The following is a 6,940-nucleotide window of genomic DNA, read 5'->3' as shown; positions in this document are numbered from 1 at the left end:
ACGTTGTCCCGCTGGGTGCCATGCTTTTCTACCAGCTCAGCTGCTAACCCAAAGGTTGGCTGTTGGAACCCACCAAGTAGCTCCATGGGAGGAAGAGCTGGCGATCTGCTCCTGTAGAGATTACAGCCAAAAAACCCTATGGGGCAGTTGTAGTCTGTCACCTGGGATTGCTGTGAGTCAAAATTGACTCTATGGCACTTAACAACAACAACAATATTGTATACAGATAAAGAAAATGTCTCTTTTAGTTCTAGTTACAGCATTTCCTTTCCTAGAACTCAAACATACTTCTCTGGGACAGAGCTAGGACAGATTTATGTGAAAGTAGGTACCTTGCGCCTGTGATTATTCACCCCTTTTGATGACAGTGACACTGACCACATGTGGCTCTTGAGCACTTGAAATGTGGCTATTACGGATTAAGATATAGGGTCACTATGAGTCAGAATCTACTTGGCAGTAATGGGTTTGGTGTAAGTGCATAATAAACACTGGATTTCGAAGATTTAGTGCACCAAAAAAAAAAAAAAAGAATAAAACATTTCAGTAATAATTTTTGTATTGATTATATGTTGAAAGCATAATGCTTTAGATATATTGGGTTAAATAATACATATTATAAAAATCAGTTTCATCTCCTTTTTACTTTTTTTAAATGTGCTTATTAAAAAAAATTAAGATAGCAGTGCTCATTTAAAGCTGGAAACCCTGGTAGTGCAGTGGTTAAGTGCTACGACTGCTAACCAAAAGGTCAGCAGTTTGAATCCACCAGGTACTCCTTGGAAACTCTGCGGGGCAGTTTTACTCCAATCAACTCAACAGCAATATTGTTGTTGTTGTCTGTTTGTTTAATAGAAAGCTAATCGAAAGCTTTTTACTCAAAGTGTGACCCACAGAGCAGCAGCATTGGCATCACTGGGGAGCTTGTTTGGTATGCAGACACCAAGGCCCTTCTCCATGCTTACACACTTAGAGTCTGCATTTTAACAAAATCCCTACGTGATCTATACGCACATGAGTTTGCAACATGGCCTAGTTTTCCCACTCTACTGGTTCATCATGACAACTTTCGTTTTGAAGGAAGCAGGCTCCCTGAGTTCTCATGAAGATGGGCTTTTGATGGGGCAGCCCCATTAACCTGCTAGCCGTGAGGAGACACGTATTGATGATATTTACACCCCTATGGGACTCTGCTACCCCAGCGTGTTGTTGTTGTCAGTGGCTATTGAGTCAGTTTCTACTCATGGTAACCTGATGTGTAGTGGATTGAAATATTGCTGGTCCTGTGCCACCTCCATGATTGTTGGTTTGCTCCAGTCCATTGTTCTGTCCACTGTATATTTTGAGGGACTTCTAGCCTAGGGGGCTCATCTTCCAGCACTGTTATCACACTATATTCTGTTGTGATCCATAGGCTTTCATTGGCTCATTTTTGGAAGTAGATGACCAGGCCTTTCTTCCTAGTCTATCTTAGTCTAGAAGCTCCACTGAAATCTGTCCATCGTGGGTGGCCTTGCTGGTATTTGAACTACTGGTGGTATAGCCACATGCAAGGCAGAATCACAGCGATATGCGAGCCACCACAGCATGACAAACTGGCAGACAGATAGCAGGCTCCCTCTACAAAAGGCATGCTCACTGAAGAGCAAACAGGGACTAAGAACATTGGAAGGGAATGCTGACGTCCAGTTGCCTACTGCTTCACCATCAACTGTAACATAGAAAACGACTCAAATGTGTGCCTCAGCAAAAGTGCACATTCGATAAGTCATTATTAGTCCATTAGCCAAACTTCTACTACTCTTTCAGAAAGCAACCCCCACCAAAAAAAAAAAAAATACAATGTTGGAAAGGAGCTATTAGATTAGGAACTTTCAGATTAGCTCAGAGTAGAACGGCCCATAGGGTTTCCAAGGAGTGGCTGGTGGATTTGAACTGCTGATGTTTTGGTTAGCAGCTGAGCTCTTACGTGGAAAATCTAAAGATGTTTCTTACCCTTTCTCATTGGGACAGTAGATTCTAAATCCTATTTCCAGAGAGAGAAGATAAAGCACAAAATACATAATGATTTGTTGAGGGCCCTCACTGATGGAAGTGACCTTAGAATCCAGTCTCAAAATGCCATTTTATGCCCACGCAATAACTTGCTTGATTTCATGTGATGCCTGGAATCACCATGACCGAGTGAAAGCTGACTATTTAACACTGTGTGAGCGTGCTGCCACCTTCCAGACTCCACTTGTTTAACCTGTGCCAGCCCTTCCCCGCTACTGAAGTCAGCCAGTACACCCAGTACTGAAGGGAGGAAAATGAACTTGTAATGAAACCTGTGAACCCCAGCAAGCACTGACAGTCTCTGGAGAGTATTTGAGAGAGAATTATGCATGCTTTAAATTGTTCCTCAGGATTTAATTATTGAAAATCACTTGAAAATCTTGTTTCAGGGATGCTATCTACTCACCAATGCATTTTTATGACTTCACACAAAAGCTATTCTCAGGAGCTGAGCAGAGACTTTGAATGAATCTATGTGGTGGAGATTCTTGGGGTGCATTCTATTTAACAAGCATTTATTAAGTATTATTCTTTTTCTGGCTTCAAATGAGGAGCCAGAATGAGCTTCTATAGACTCAGAGTGGACTAGACGTACAGATGGGTTCCAGGTGAATTGAATATGGGAAGGTTAGGAAAGGTGGATTCAAAGCCCACTATTACTAGTTTGTTTTAGTCAGAGGCTGTGTTAGTATTGGCATGAGCTCCTGAGCAATGAGCAGGAAAGAGCTGACAACACTCATGAACTTTTTCATAATCCAAGTTGATCAAACCCTCTCTCCCCACCATTAGGTTTCTGCTTTCCTGAAGTATCTGTTTCTGAAAAATAATTTACTGAATATGTTGTTTTCACTCAGTCACGTCCAATTCATTTAAAAAAAAAAATACTTCAAATGTGTTTTTGCGCCCACATGCCACCAAAATTACTCTTAAAAGGTCAACAATTACGTCTATGCGCAAAATTCGATGGATTCTTCTTTCTCCCTTCCTTACTCCTTTTCTCTGCCCTGTTTAACAGAGCTGAGCACTGTCCCAGCCACACTGTAGCCTTCTTAAAACAGTCAACGCTCTTTTTGGCCACTCGTTCTCACTCAGCATAACAGATTCCTTTTTCTTTCCCTTTCTAAAGCCTGGCTTCTCTGCTTATGATTCCAGGCCTTCTTCTCTTTACCTTGGTGATTTTGCCCAATCCTGAGACTTTAAAAAGTCACCTTGTCTTGACAAGAACAAAAAGGATGTTTGTTTTGTTGTTGTTAGAAATGTCTTTATTATCACTTATTAAGTACCAGCTTAATGCTGCAAAAATAATTTTGAATTATCCTTCCATAACCTCCCCAAATTCTTGATAAAGAGCTTTTCAGGTAAAGACGTGCTTTCTTCTCTCTTCTCTATAAAACTTTATGAAACCAAGGCAAAGAACTGTGTACATCTTGCTGTGAAATGCTGCCCACGACTGTGGAGACTGTCTGCCCAGGTTCCCTTCACTATCCAGGTCCTGAAAGACTCTTGTTCATCAGCTATCTCTTCACAAAGCAAGTCCACCACTTGCTGGGTTTGCCATCCTGTGGGTCAAAAACTTTCTCACAGAGTCTCAGTCCTGTCTCTTGCCGTAGCTGCTGTCAGTAGACCCTCCTCACTTCATCTTCTTGTTCGTTTGCTGGTTTGGCATAAATGTCATTAAGTGGAAAACTGGGCTCTCTAGGAAAGGGGAGGTTAGTGATTCCCAGTGTGTACGTTTCTTTCTTGCCTTGGTTTTTGGAATTGCGCTTCTGGAGTTTCTTTAGGCACTCAGAAATGTGGAGAGTTATATATGTCAAGGTCCTATCTACTTCATTCTTAATTTCATAGTTTTTGAAGAAGTCATTGCCTTGAAGTAATAGGTAGTCTCACCCACAATATCTGTATCTTTTGTCTCTCAAGGGGTGCGTCCTTTGATAAGTCCTTTGATAGGCAGGTCCTGCTGATAGGTAGCAGTACCATATTTCCAATGAGTTTGGTGTCCAGGGTCCATAAGAGAAGAAAGGTAGGCTGGCATCTTGGCAGCACCAGAGTTTGGACCCAGCTGGGTATTATTGGCTAGAACTGGACGCTTCTATTTTAAATCTGCCCTTTGTATGCCAGAATTATATATCAAACAGATACTTCCTCTCTCCACTTGGACATCATACCTGTATTTCAAATTAACTAGTCCAAAACGGAAATCTTAATTTTCCTATTTTCTTCCCCATAGTTCTCTGTCTTGTCTTTCCCATCTAGTAAATGGCATCAACACACACCAGTTGCTTAAGTCTAAAACACAGCACCATCTTCCTTTACCCCCATCCCCAAACACCTGCATCAATCAATAGGTTATGTCAATTATACTTACAGAGCCATCTCCAACATACCAAATTCTCTCCATTGCTACTGCCAACACTAGTCCAGGACAGTCTCACGTTTGTTTGGTACGCTAAGTGTGAGGAGGGGTACTTTTTTTCTTCCTCACATGCAAGTCACTGTCATACTCGAGAGTCTTAAGCAAAACTTAGGTGCTGCTTCCAGCCCCCAGCCCCCTCCCCCTTTCCTTTAGCCCAACCTTTAGTGGACTTCTTTTTCCTTTGCTACCATTTTCCTATCAATACCTTTGGAGTCCCTGGGTGGCGCAAACACTTGACGTACTCAGCTGCTAATCAAAAGTCGGAGGTTTGAGTCCACCCAGGGGTGCATCTAAAGGAAGGCCTGATGATCTGCTTCTGAACGATCACCCACTGAAAACCCGATGGGGTCACCAGGAGTCAGAATCACGTGACGGCAACTGGTATCAGTGCCCTCAGTCCGCCTGGGTTCCCAGAGGCTGCTGGCTGTCTTGTCGCCCTCCCACGGTCATGACTTCCCACGATGGCTCCCCTCGAGCTGGGTAAAACTCCATATCCCTGGCTTCCCCCCACATCTCCTTCCTCCATCCATACTTTGACCCCCATAACACTGAGTCAACTCCTGTGTTAAGAAGGAGCCTAGCATTCTTCTGAAATAGTCCTTAATTTTAATAACTGTGAAACTTATGACCCAAAAAGCAAAGACACTCCCATAGAGGCATGTGGCTTATCCTACCCTTTAATAGGCCTTTCGGGAATTCTGTCAAGAGACTGGATGAACGATTGTCTTTATATATAAGATATTTCAAGAAAATGTATGTGAGCTTTAGTAATGGATATATTGAGATAGAATTAGAGATACAAATTGGAGGGTAAGAATGGGAACGTACCGTTAGGATCATCTGATTCCACCTCCATGGTTTAGAGATGAGGGCATTGAACCCCAGGGATTACCAGGCTTAGTGTGGAAACAGCGTAGGGCTAGACTCCTGATTTCCTGGTGTGGCTGCTCTTTCCAAAATGCCCAGTTGCCTCCATTGCAATTACATTTTATAAGATTAGTTTGCAGTACAATAGATTTAGCAAGTAAATATTTAATAATAATATTTATTGCTTACTTCAACACTCAAGGCATTGTCCTAAGCACCAAACCAAACCAACAAAACCCAGTGCCATCGAGTCGATTCCGACTCATAGCGACCCTATAGGACAGAGTAGAACTGCCCCATACAGTTTCCAAGGAGCACCAGGAGGATTTGAACTGCCGACCCTTGGGTGAGCAGCGGTAGCACTTAACCACTATGCCACCAGGGTTTCCATCCTAAGCACATTACACATACATTATTAACTCATTTAATTCTTATAAAAACAGAGAGATGGAAGTTAAAATTAGTATGTCTGTGTTATAGATAAGGAAATGGATGCTCAGAGAGATTTTTTAATTGCCCAGTGGCAGAGCACAGTGATAACATTGCTGGTCAAACTGGAATTATGAACTCAACCAATGAGGCAGAAGTCTCAAGTGATGCCATAAGCAGTTAATATTCATTTAACACTTGTTCTGTTTGGGGCGTTGCAAACCAACCTTTACGTGCCCCCGTGTAACCCAAAGGTTACCTGTAGACACACCAGTGTTGATGAGAAACTCGGAATTCCTGTGGTGTTTCTTGTGGAATCTTACATGTTGTTCACTATTCTCTAGGCAGACACCTCGTAAGCATTCCTTCGCCAGAGTCACATGAATCCAAGATGCTTTCTGGATGGCTTGTTACTGAGATTTGTGTGCAAAGGGGGTGAGAGAGTCACATTGCAGTACAACAGAAGCAGCTGGAATCAACTCGACAGCAACAAACAACAACAACACTGCGCAGTGCAGCGCGACATGCCATGTGGGCACACTGCGGCAAACAGGCGACAGCTGGTTCTTGGCCACTTTCTCAAGAAGACCTCCAGCTACTCCGTGACCGGGAGCCCCCAGAGGCCCCACCATCCTCACCTTCTCTACTCCTATTTGAAATATTCTTATTATTTTACAAATTCCTATTTCTTATGAAGAGCAATGTAATCTTCTTTATTTCACAGATTTTCTTTCTTACTCTGCCTTGAGGCTGCTATCATCACAGGTAAATGTCCCATCGTTGTGTTTTGCTAAACAAAAAGGTTACCTGCTCCAGATGAAATGACAACAGTCCCTTACGGGTAGAGGTTCCTGCCATCAGCTGTGGTTTTAAATAACAAGCTTCCCCCACATCCCCTTTGCTCTTCCCTCTGCTATTCTTGTAATAACCTTATAACCCAGAAATGATTGTCCACATTTTAGCATAGAAGAGATACAAGTTTGGTAGGCTAAGTGACTTCTCCAGGGTTACCAACAAACAAACAAAAAACCCACCAAAACCCATCGCTGTTAAGTCCATTCTGACCGGAGCGACCCTGTTGGACAGTGTAGAACTGCCCCGTGGAGTTCCCACGGAGCACCTGGTGGATGCCAACTGCCACCTTTGGTCAGCAGCCGAGCTCTTAGCCACTGCACC

At 42.9% G+C, this 6,940-nt stretch overlaps 1 pseudogene; it reads right to left on the bottom strand.

Annotated features, from left to right (window-relative positions):
* Positions 1 to 2,591: 2,591 nt before the first annotated feature.
* On the bottom strand, positions 2,592 to 5,127 carry LOC111752151 (actin-related protein 2/3 complex subunit 3-like; annotated as a pseudogene).
* Positions 5,128 to 6,940: the final 1,813 nt, after the last annotated feature.

This window comes from Loxodonta africana, chromosome 27, assembly GCF_030014295.1.
Source record: "Loxodonta africana isolate mLoxAfr1 chromosome 27, mLoxAfr1.hap2, whole genome shotgun sequence".
Taxonomy (NCBI): domain Eukaryota; kingdom Metazoa; phylum Chordata; class Mammalia; order Proboscidea; family Elephantidae; genus Loxodonta; species Loxodonta africana.
This window is presented reverse-complemented; position numbering and strand designations above follow the sequence as displayed.